Below are 11,158 nucleotides of genomic sequence, written 5' to 3'. Positions count from 1 at the left end.
TTTGTTACATTAATAGGATGCCAATGGACTCTGCCAGTTGGTTCCTAGCTATTTCATGAGCTTGGGAATTTCAACTTGTCACCTCTCCAGCTTTTATATGTGAGTGTACCTCAGGTGCCAGCAAGATTAGACAATGTTTGTGGCTTCAGCTAAAGTTAAATAGAGGCAAGAGCTTGTTCTCTTCTACAGATGAGGATGCCAAAGAATGAATGAATAGTCAAAGTCAACCCAAGTTTCAGCTTGTTGAGATACACACTGATTAGCTGACATGCGCTTTATTCTCAAAGTGAATGCATGTTCTAAGGAAACACTATACAAGGTCTTTGATTGCCACTGATACCCAATCTTGATTTTTTTTTTTATTTTTAAGGCACCATGGATCATATTCAGAGTTTCAAAAATGAGTTGTCATCCTCTTAGACCCACTAAAATATACACTTTTCTAAACCTAGAATTTGAGGACTAAAAAAGGAATGAGCTCCCTGATGTGTAAGTCAGAGGTGCCAGCAGAATATGGTTTGGTGGTTTTACAAAGCTCATAAGGTCTCTCAAGGTCAGACCTGTTACATTTTACCCCTTCAGGGCTTTCTGGTATCTTGAAGAGTTTGGAGAATCTATATTTTCTGTCATGACTCCAGTTCTCATTAGCTGTTTTCCCCATTTTAGCACCTCATTTGCTATCACCCTAATTTCATTTAACTACTTAATATCAGATTAGTTTTTTACAAAGGGATATTTACTTTACTAATAAAGCAAGAACAAACACAAACTTTTCCCTAGTACCTAGGAAGCATAATCCTCCCTATACCACCTTGTTCTTTAGAGAGGGTGGGGTAACATTTAGGCTCATAACTTAGCTCAGTTCCTACATAGCATTAGTCTAATCAAATTTAAATACAGATCCACAAATTATGACTCCTAGGTTGGCATTTCCAGACCTTACTCCTTAGTGCATCACCACTGGGATGAATGCAATTAATAGTCTTGATCCTTGGATTTCTGCATCCCCATTACTCATACTTTTGACCAGACAAGAGCCTTCACACACTGCATCTAGAATAGAAAGAAAAGGACAAAGACCTAAGCCTGTTTCTGGGGCTGCATGTCCTAAATGGGTAAAAGAAAGTAGGCAAGACTCATGTCTTCCCCATCCCCATGTGGAATGACTGAAAGAGTCCCTCACCCTCAAATGGGATATTGCAAAAGCTACTCATTTATTGAATGAGACTATTTTAAATAAGCTGGCTGTTCCAGTTATATACACAATTGAAAAGAAGCTGTTCCCAAACACATGGCAAATCAACAATGAATGTCCAAACATGCTCTAGGTCATCCGTCTCGTACAAAGTGGATCACAGCATCTTTCACTTGGATGATGCCATCTTAAATGATCTGGACAAGCAAATCCCCGTTAGAGTAGAATGATTAGCAGACCTGGAGTAATGAGATGTAGGTTTTATCCCCAGCTCTACCCCTAAGTGGCTATATGACTGACCCTGAGGAATCACCTTCCCCTCTACCTCTGTTTTCTTTTCAAGAAATAATAATAATTAACATTCATATGCCACATCAGCATTTATAAAGTTTTTACCTGTATTATCTCATTTGATTTTTACAATACTATGAGGAAGCTACTCTGATCCCATATTTTATTGATGAGGAAATCACAGTCAGAAAGATTAAGAGACATCTATGATCACACAGCTACTAAGTGTCAAAAGAAGACTCTTATCCCAGTTCCTATTTGTTCCAAGTCCAGCTCTCTTTTCAGTATGCCTTGAGAAAGTTGGACTGGAAAATCTAAGGTTTTTTCTAGCTCTAAAGCTCTAGATCTACCACAAACATTAAAGGAAAGAGAAAAATATCCAGTAAGAACATCTCCCCTTTAGCAGCTTTCTCTTTATTTTCTAAAAACCATATGCTAGCTTATCTACATAAAAAAAACTCCTTACAAAGATAGAGCAGAGACAAAAGAGGGAGATGTTATGGAGTTATCTGAATGGTTTTTATTTAGAAGGAATTGGTACACTGATAATAGAAAAGAATAAGAAATAGAAAAGTCTTAGGTAATGGTTCTTTATTATGATAGTGCTGCTGTGTCCAAAGGTAGCCTACACAGAGGCTACCTTTGGAAAAAACAACACCATATGCATATGTATATGTACACATATGTGTATACATGCATACCTATATATATATATACATACATTTATTAACACATATTCACAAATGTACATCTGTGTATGTGTGTACATTTATGCATATATGATATATGAATATATCATATATGCAAACATTATACATAGAGATGTATTGGATTCTTGCCAAGATGGGTTTAGCTTGGCTCAATGTTAATTATTTTGTGTAGGGCCTAATACAGTCCTAGTGGCTGGGGGAGGTGGGATGTAAAGGGATAGGATAAACTTAGGTTCTAAGTTTAGTTTTCTTTTTGGAGGATTTTAAAGTGAGAAAATTCTTTTGTGTCTCTATATGTAACCTTTGAACATTATAACAACCATAATGAGGGACTATTAAAATATTTTTCTGCTTCTTATTTTTTTTATTATCAGTATGCCAACAAAAAAGTATTCCAAGTAAAAATCACTTAAAGGAATCCATAGCAAATCGCTCTTTTGATCATTCATCTCAATTGCCCCTTCTCTTTCTTCTCCCTCCTTTTCAACCTCTCTTTCTCCTTCCTTTCCCTCTCCTTTTTTTCCTCTTACCTCTCTTCCCCTTCCTCTCCCTTTTTTTCCCCTCACCTTCCCTCTTCTCTTCTATTGTCCTGTCTCAACATGGTCTATCTTTTCTTCACATCCAGTTTGATCTATGAAGGTGAGTAAGGACAGAAAAAAGAAACAGAAGTGATTCACTGTAATTTCCTCTTTTCCACAGGAATAGTGATTTCAAAATCCATATGCAAAAATCCCTTACCTTTTTACTCTTTTCTGAATTTGATAGACTCAAGAGCTGTCATTAAGGCTGTTTTCCACTTAAGCAAGATAAATATATTATAAGGATATCTAGTAGATAGATAATTTTAATAATTCTATCCATCTTTCTTACCATTTCCAATAGTACTGGCATGTTACCAAGTCATCTACCAAATAACCTCCAAATTACAGTGGTTAGGAGAGTATGAGTGGCTCTTGGTTTCATAGCTGCTACTTTTACACTAGAGAAATGCCCACTTCTGATGATGTTTCCAGGACAAGTTTAAACATAATATATTAAAGGGTTATGCAATAGTTTGTCATAAAATGTGTAAGGCAGAGAAAGCTTTCAAAACAATCTCTGAAAATGGTGGAGTGACTACCATCCGTCTGGCAGAAGAGATAACAACATGATGATTGGTCACTGTTTCTCCCCCATGGAAGTTTCAAAAGCAAGTAGACACTCCTCAGCAGTGAAAATAACATCCAATCAAAGGGAAATTAGGGTAAAATAAGTGTAAACATATGAATGAAGAAAATCTCTGGAGGTACATGTATGAAAGGGAGATGGAAAAATCTGGAGAGCAAAGAAGCCATTTTCCAAAGGAATGTGAGCCACAGGCCTCATTCTATGAAAAGTTAACTCCCTGATTGGAGATTAGTCCCTGTGGCTTGGCTGGGTGCACAGAAGTTGTTTAGTGAGCAATAACGTGTGTTTCACCTTCTTCCCTAGGCAAGATAGGACAGAAACAAACAAACATGATTGTTCTCTCCAGAAAACGAAACAAAACCAAACTGCAGTCTAACACATTGGTGCAATATTTTCCCATTGAAAAAAGATCTCAGGGATTAAGAAGCACCAAACTCAAGCCAATGTCTCCCTTCCTTAACTCTGTTGTCATCCAAAGGTAGACTGCCAGCATGCAATTGGATTTTCTGAATTTAGTAGTTTATTGAGCTGCCCAAACAAGACCAAGCGGTAGTATAGACCAAGGAAGAAAATGTTAAGCCCACCTTTGACCTCATTTGATTGTACTTCTAGAAAGGCCATGGAAAACTGCCAAATTCACAACTGTTCCAACAGCTACAAAAGCAAATGTGGTAGATGAGTTGAGCAAGAGGCATCAACGAATAAAGTCAAGTATTTTTGAGCCTTCGGTTTTGTGATAGAAAACACCCCCACTTCTCTAAGAAATAAATAATGATCACAGTGATCAAGACAACCTCTTTGATATTTTGCCCTCTCTATGACTCCCATTCTGGAGGTTGGATTAAATAATTAAACAGGTGAACTCTCTCCTTAAACTAGAATCAAAACTGCTTATCATTCCTTTCTTGGAGGTCAACCTGTGTTGTGGAAGAGGTAGGGTGGAATACTGGGTTATGCCTAGAATCAGGAATAACAGAATATTGAATTATTCCTCTTCTACCAACTAGTTCTATTTGTTAGAGAGGGTTAGGTATTGTAGGGGATTGAGTACTGGAGACTAATCAGCAAGACAAGAGTTCAAATTTGACCTCAAACACTTACTAGCTGTGTGGCTCTGGGCAAGTCACTTAACTTAACAAGTCTGCCTCAGTTTGCTCAATTATAAAATGAGGATACTAATAGCACCGATCTCCCAGAGTTACTATGAGGAAAAAATGGAATAATATTCCAAAAGCCCTTAGCATAGTACCTAGCACATAATAGGTTTTAAATAAGTCTTTCCTTCCTTGCTTCCTTCTTTCCTTCCTTCCTTCCTTCCTTCCTTCCTTCCTTCCTTCCTTCCTTCCTTCCTTCCTTCCTTCCTTCCTTCCTTCCTTCTTTCTTTCCTCTATGACTATAAGCAAGTCACCCATATCTCTGGCAACTTCCTAAGTTCATAAATCTTTTTTAATATTTTTATCAGTGTCTCAGATAAATATATAAATGGGATACCAATGACTCACATTTCTTTTCACCATAAAGTTGTGAGGGAGAGAAAACTCTCAGAATGCAAGAGTACAGAATAGGGCTCCAAAAAGACCTTGATTAGCAAAGTTACTGTGTTAGATTCAGTCCGATGAAATTGAATAGGGGTAATTACAAAGTTTCACACTTGAGTTTAAAAAATCATCTTTGGAACTATAAAATGCAGCAGGAATAGTTGGCAGAAACAAACAAACCTTTAACGGAAAGCTAAATATGAGCTGAAAATGTGAAGGGGCAGCCACCAAATGAATGTGATTGTGAGCTGTATGAAGAAGGCAGAATTTCCTGAAGCAAGGAGGTGACAATCTCTCTTTATCTAGAGTATTGTCTTTGTTTCTGGGAAGCACAGCTCAGAAAGGAAATTGATAAGCTGTACAGTACCCAGAAGAGGTCAACCAGGAAAGAATAGGGTCTTGACTCAATGTCATCTTAGGACTGATTGAAGGAAGTTGGGATAATTAACCTGGAGGAAGGAAAGAAGGAAATGAAGGAAGGGAGGAAGGAAGGAAGGAAGGAAGCAAGGAAGGAAGGAAGGAAGGAAAGAAGGAAGGAAAGAAGGAAGGAAGGAAGGAAGAAAGGAAGGAAACAAGCATTTATTAAGCACCTCTTATGTGCCAGGCATACATACACATATACATATACATATATACACATGTATTCCAGGATCTGGTGACACTGGCTTCCTTGAGATTCCTCCCACAAAGCACTCCATCTCCTAACTACAACCATTTTCACTGGATGGAGCCTGTGACTAAATGTTCTCATCACTATAGTCTAATTTCCTTAACTTTCTTCATGTCTCAGCTAAAACTATATCTTCTACATCTCCTTAATCTCCAGTTTATCCTATGTAAATCATAGTTGCTTTAATTTTGTCTTTCCTATTGGGATAAAAGCTCTTTGCTTTTGTCATTCTTTATATCCCAACACATAATACAGTGCCTGGCACATTTTGTTATTGTTTAGTTAGTTTCAGTCATGTCCATTTCCTTGACACCTTATCTGAAGTTGCTTAACAAAATTACTGAAATGGTTTGCCATTTTCTTCTCCAGCTCATTTTACAGATAAGGAAACTGAGGCAAACAGGGTTAAGTGACTTGCCGAGGGTCACATAGCTAATAAATGTCTGGGGTTGGATTTGAACTCAGGAAGATGAATCTTCCTGACTCCAGGTTTGACTCTCTTATCACTGCATCACCTAACTGTCCATAGCCTGGCACATATCCATTATTCAATAAATTCTTGTTGACTTGACTTGTCTTCCTGATCCAGGGTACTTCTCTAAGGTGACCCAAGTCAAAAATATAGCCCATTTCTGGTCAATATGATTCTCTGGCTAGCTATGTGACAAGGGTCTCTTATCTCCACCCTGCTTCTGTTTCTGGGTCATCTGAGAAGTCTTCATGTTACTGTAGAAGCAGAAAGTTCTGTCCAATCCCACAGATTCTCTGGTGTCCACTGGCTCTCTTCCATCACTTCTTTGGACTAAACTACAACACAAAAAGTTGACTGACTCAGAGACACAAGTCTATCTTGATCTCCATCTCCACATCACTCAGCTCTCTGATAGTCTTTCCCACTCAGCCCCCCGAATCTCACCCTTTCTTTCCTCTAATCCATTGTCCCTTAATGTCTGTACCTCCTCTCTGGGATTCCCTTTAATTTACCTTGTATGTATCTTGTTTGTACCTGGTCATTTAGACATTGTCTCCCCATCAGAATGTGAGCTCCATGTGGGTAGGGACAGGTTTTGCCTTTCTTTGTATCCTTAAGCCTAGCATAGTCCTGGGACATAGTAAGCACTTAATAAATGTTTGTTGACCTCCTTACTTCAACGCTCTAGCTGAAGCACTCCATGACTGAGCTATGACAAAGGACATTTATAAATAATACACTTAAATAAAATATGTAGGAAGTGATAAACTAAGTACAGGGTACCCAAGAAGATGGGTGGACACAGTGAGTGGTCCTGGACTTTTTTCTCACATACAGTTATATTTCACCCAATAACTATGGAAATAATGGATGAATTAGATCAAGCATGTGGGAGTTAACAGACTATTTTTTTTCTTTTTTTCTAATTGTAAACAGAATACCAAAATCTTAGACATGGAAGGAAACTTAGCGATTAAGTAGTTAAAGAGTATGAATCATTTCACAAACACAGCACATTAGTGGCAAAGCAAGGGCTTGAACCCTGATTTCTTACTTCCCATTCCAAGGTTCTTTTCATTTTCATGGTTCTCTATGCTACTGTGAGTGGGAGAGAGAGAAGGCATGAGTTCCTCCATCCTAGATTTCTAAATACACATCCTGATTTCTTTAGAGGGAGACCAGTTCTGACTGCCAGTTGCGAAGGGAGAAAGGGAAAGGAGTTACTGGTGCTCTAAGAGACGCTATCTAAAAGTCCAAGGACAAATTATTTGCAAATGTAAGTATAAGAACTGGACTGATAGGAAAGAAGTTGATATAGTGGGAAAACCTGAGTACTCAGAATCTAAAAACTCAGGTTCTGGGAATAGCTCTAACATAAACAACAGATATGTGACCTTGGACAATCCATCTTCTTTCTCTGGGCTCTGGTTTCCTCATTTGTAAAATGAAGGGTTGGATTTAATCAGCTGTTCTTAACTAGGGTCTGTAGTTCCCTGAAAAGTATATAGATAAATTAGATTTCATGGGGTCCATGAACTAGGACAGGGAAAATATTATATTTTTACTTTCACTAACTTCGAACTGAAATTTAGCATTTCTTTCTATCATTTAAAAAATATCCTGAGAAGAGGTCCATAGGCTTTACTAGACTGGTAAAAGAGACCATAACATACAAAAATCATGTTAAGAACTCCTTCACCAGAAGAAGCTAAATGGTGCAGTAGATACAGTGTTAGGTCTAAAGTCAGGAAAACCTGGGTTCAAATCCAGCCTCAGACACACCCTAGAAATGTGATCTTGGATAAATTCCTTAATCTCTATGTGTCTGTTTTTTCAACTGTAAAATGAGGATACCAATCACACCCACCTCAGAAGGTTGTCATTAGGAGAAAATAAGACAACAGTTGTAAAGGTCTTAGCACAGTGCATATAGTTAGTGCTATATAATGTTAATTCTTTACCTTTCTTACTACTCACAACAATTCTATTGACTTGTGCTGTGTAGTCTGTTTCAGTTCTGGGATGAACTAGTCCCCTTTTCTGCTACCATTTTGTTAATCTGAGAAGAACCAAAGTACCTGAGGTGGGCTTGAATAGTAGGGGCAGGTGACACACTGAGTGAACAGTATTCAGATATAACAGCAATTCATATTTGAAAAGGTTTAGGGTTTTCAAAGTGCTTTCTTCACAATAACCCTGTAAGGGAAAATATCATTATCTCCGTTTTACAAAGAAGTTAAGTTATGGTCACATAGTTAATATCTGAAGCTGATTTTGAACCCAATTGCTCTGATTTCAGACAAAGTTATATTTTTAGTGACTTACTCAAGTTTACATTTTGCTCAAGTAGCAGATTAGGAACTGCTGGGCATGAAGTCAGAATGAGTTGTTTCAAATATGGCCTCAGGTAATCAATAGCTCTGTAATATTGAACAAGTCATTTAACTTCGATTGTCTTAGTTTTCTCATCTGTAAAATGGGGATAGCAAGTATACTTTTCTCTTAGGGTGAGGATCAAATGAGATGGTTATAAAACGATGAGTATAGTACCTAGCACATAGCAGTTAGTTAAGAAACATTTTCCTTCCTTTGTTCTGCCTTCTTTTTCACCTTTCCTTTTCTTTCTTTTCCTTTCTTTCTTTCCTTTCTTTTCCTTTCTTTCTTTCCTTTCCTTTCCCTCTCTTCCTTCTTTTTTCCCTCCCTCCCTATTTGAGTGAGAAGTATTGTGTATTAAATAGGAAAATCATTTCATCTCTCTAGACCTTAGCTTCCATTTCTATATGATAAGTTTGGACTAGATGATTTCCAAGTTCCCTTCCAAGACTAGCTTTATGATTTTATGAGTTGTAACTGAGGCCTATTAGACAGTCTGGTGTAGAGGAAAGACCACTTAACTCAAAGTTGGAGGGCCTGAGTTCAACTCCAGCTCTGTTCTTTGCTACCTATGTCATCATGGAAAAGTCACTTCTCTGGGTCAAAGTTTTCACATTTATAAAATGAAAATGTTGGCTTCAATCATCTTTAAAGTTCCTCTAATCTCTAAATCCTATGAAATATACGTGGATTAAAAACTTAAATATAAGAATATTCAAGAATATGAGTACAAGCATGGTGCACGCAGGAATGTCAAGGATACATTAGGTTTGTCTTCCACAGACTGAACTCACTAAATCCAATTAAAGAAGATGAAAACCCTCTAAGACAGCTAGGTAGCTGGTATTGAACTTGAAGTCAGGAAGACCTCTATCAGATACTTACTATCTATGTGATGCTGGAAAGGTCACTTAGTCTCTTTTTGCCTCAGTTTCCTCATCTGCAAAATAGGGATAATAGCATCTACTTCATAAAGTTTTTGTGAGGATCAAATGAGATAATAAATGTGAAGTGTTTTTGCAAATCTTAAAGTATTATCTAAATGTTAGCTAATATAAAAGGGGTGTGTGTGTGTGTGTGTGTGTGTGTGTGTGTGCGCGCGCACACGCATGCTTTTATCTGTGTATTACTCAGGAAGTTATGTCCCATGTCCATAGGAGTCTGTCTAAATTCAGCTCTCAGGAAGCCATACATAGAAATCTCTGAAATCTCACCCATCTCTCTCCAAGGGAGAACTTGAATCTTGCCAGCATAGGAGCAGAAAATTAGGGCCATGGTGTTGTCCTGCTCTGTTCTCCTCAGTGAGGGAAAGCCGTACTGGAATGATATTCATCTGTTCCCCTAAATGTTGTTAGTCTAGGTAAAACTTTCTATGTTTAAAGTTTTCCTGGTCAATATTTCTTGTGAAGGAGTATCCCAAGCTATATACAAAGACTTGACTCCCTTCTTATCAAAAGCCAGTTACATAAAGACCATCACAATACCCATTTATCCTAGTCACTAGCAATCAGAACTTGGAGAAGTTATGCAGATTATACTATACCAGGGATTATGTTGGCTAAGACCCTTCAGATCTGTGAAAATGTCCCCAATTTCACCCAAGGAGTAATTCCCAGAAATCTCTAGTGCAGCAAACAGGAAATAGGAGCATATTTGAAACTTCTTCCCAAGATCCTTTCTCCCTTCAAGATCTTTTCCCTGAAAAGAGACTGGAACAGCATTTATCTTTTCTCAAAGCTGGAAACTTTTCCCAAATGTAGTCCCAAATGCAATGGCATCTTGTACTCAATTTCTAGGGTTGAACCTTATTTTGCATTCATTAGACTCTTGTTTTCCCCTTTCAAATGGAGAATAACTATAATCCTAGTAAAGCAAGACTTATCTTAGCCTCCACCCTGAATGCCTGGTTACTCTGAGGTACTGCAGGAAAAAGAGAGCTGCACTGGAAATAGCCTCAAACATTTGCTTCTTGGTAGGTGCCTAGAATGATATCATCACCACTCCATGTTTAGTTTACATAGTTAAGAACCTAAGGTTTTGGTGCCACTATGGACTTTAGAAGCAAAATTCTGAAGAGTCCAAGAGGAAAAAGGATGCCAATGAGACAATATGGAGACCAAGACTATTATTTCCATTTATAAAGTTCCCTTTAGGGGCAGTCAGGAAAGAAAGAGGATAAAAAAAAAGGGACTCCTGGTCAATTTACATTCTGTCATCCTCATATCATATTTTTCAATTGTTCATTTTACTAGTTGAAAAATGTTTATTTTTTTCTTTTTTCCCAAAAACCATTAGTGGAAAGAGTACTTTTAATACATCTGCAATCAGTTAAGCACTCAGTTATAATGGTAATTATGGTGCAGACATGTCACCAAGATAACTTACCATCTTTTGTTTACAAGTCAGACTGGTTTAATTTCCTAAAGTGCTATAAAGTTGGAGCCTCCTCTACTCCTCCAAAGACAATAATGTCATGATTTTATTTCTAAGGCTGACAGTGGGTTACCGTTTAAATCAGGTAAAAGGCTACATTTGGATATACATACACACATATACATATATATATACACATATACTATTTTTTTTACTCTTCCACAATTTCCCTCCAAACCAAAGATTTATTTCTCAGGAGTATTATCTCTGTCACTTTCTCTGTCTATAGTAATCTTGAGGTGCTGAGAGGATCCCCTTTGTTCTAAACCTAACAGAGCAGAGCCTATATCTAGAAGTTATTTCCAGACT

This window comes from Notamacropus eugenii, chromosome 2 (genome assembly GCF_028372415.1).
Source record: "Notamacropus eugenii isolate mMacEug1 chromosome 2, mMacEug1.pri_v2, whole genome shotgun sequence".
Taxonomy (NCBI): domain Eukaryota; kingdom Metazoa; phylum Chordata; class Mammalia; order Diprotodontia; family Macropodidae; genus Notamacropus; species Notamacropus eugenii.
This window is presented reverse-complemented; position numbering follows the sequence as displayed.